The sequence below is a fragment of the Mesitornis unicolor genome, unplaced genomic scaffold (assembly GCF_000695765.1).
Source record: "Mesitornis unicolor isolate BGI_N332 unplaced genomic scaffold, ASM69576v1 scaffold24465, whole genome shotgun sequence".
NCBI lineage: Eukaryota > Metazoa > Chordata > Aves > Mesitornithiformes > Mesitornithidae > Mesitornis > Mesitornis unicolor.
The window spans coordinates 1-1,514 of NW_010185165.1; positions in this window are offsets into that span (position 1 = coordinate 1).

The window sequence follows — 1,514 nt, forward strand, 5'->3', positions numbered from 1 at the left end:
CCCCCCCCCTCCCCTTTCCAGCCCATCAGCTGGTGAAGCACAAATGAAGATGCATCTGCTATTCAGCTCTTTCTGGGGGGTTTGCTTTTAATTCATTGTTATTTTGGAGCCAGATTTGCATCACCATAAAAGGTGGATTCCCCCTCTCCTCAACTCCCTCCCCGTCGTTAATTGCATTTTTGTTTTTACCCGTCCGGTTTGGAAAACGTGTTTCCCTTTTTGTTGGTGGCTTCTTAATATTTTTCCCCCTTTTTTGTTTATTTTTTTTAAGAAAAAAGCATCAACAAAGTAACCCTTTTAAATCGCCCTGTGCAATTTCTCCCACTTCTGTCTCAGTTGCGAGGAGATGTGGGCCGTTGAAATACTGGGGGACTGTGTGGAAAATTTGGTTTGCTGCGTGCGTCTGAATTTGTTTAAATGGGGGAAACATTTATTTTCTCGCTGCTGTTTCTGCTTGGGGTGGGATGGGCAGAGCCAGGTAGGTTTGTTCTTCCAATTTGATCTCCTTTAATGATCGCTTTACTTGAAAGTAAATAATGAGGCAGGGGAGCGTGGAAAGGTGCGGAGGAGCTGCGTATACAATGGGTTTAACTGGGGAGGCATGGAGAGCAGAGCTTTCCCCCCCCACAGTATTTCTCTCTCTCTCCATCCTGAGGAAGCTGGTGGAGAAATCAGGCTGCATACTGAGCAGTGGGAGAAAAAAAAAACCCAACATAATAAAAATGAAGGTATCCAGGGGAGGAGGGGGTGGGAGCCGGGGCTGGAGGGGACGTAGGCGCTGAGCCCCAGCTGCAGGTTTGGAGATGGAGGGGGTCGCGATCCCCGCACTCCTGGGGAAGGTGTCATTCCTGGGGGAAAAGCAGCCAGGGAGTCCGTTCTCTGGATGGGGGAGTTTGGAAAGTAGTGGGAATGGGAAACCGAGCCACTTCCAGCAAAATAAAGCCAGCCCCAAGCCAAGCCCCCAGAGCTGGGATGACTTGGTACTGGGTTCTGAGATCTTGTATTTATCTCATGTTCAGCTTGGGGTTCCCCCCCCTCCTTTTCTCTCTCCCTTTTTGGCATCTGTCGGGAGAGAGTTGCATTTCAGGATGGATTGGAGGGCTGTGCCAGGCAAGGCAGGAGATGGGGAGAGAGCTGGGGAGAGAGAAGGGTTTTCTGACACTGCTCAGCTGGAGTTTATTGGGTTTCATGCTCTTGGTGCTCAGAGAAACGTTTGGATCCTGGGTGTAAGACAAACAAACAAACAAACACGAAAAGCAGAGAGGCTGCAATGTAGTTCTCCAGAGTTGCAGGGTCTCATAGGCACGGTGGACTCTGAGACTGTGAAACCGAGTGGCCTGGTTGTCCTGGCCAGGCTCCCCCTGGGCAGCCTTGTCCTGGGTGGGCAAAAATTGAGGAAACACATGGGGGGAAAAGAGCAGCTCTGGACCTTTCTTTTTTGACAGACCAAACTTGGTAGCCAAGCTTGCTGAAATGGGTGGACAAAGCAAAAGAGGCGATTGTGTAGGGGAGAG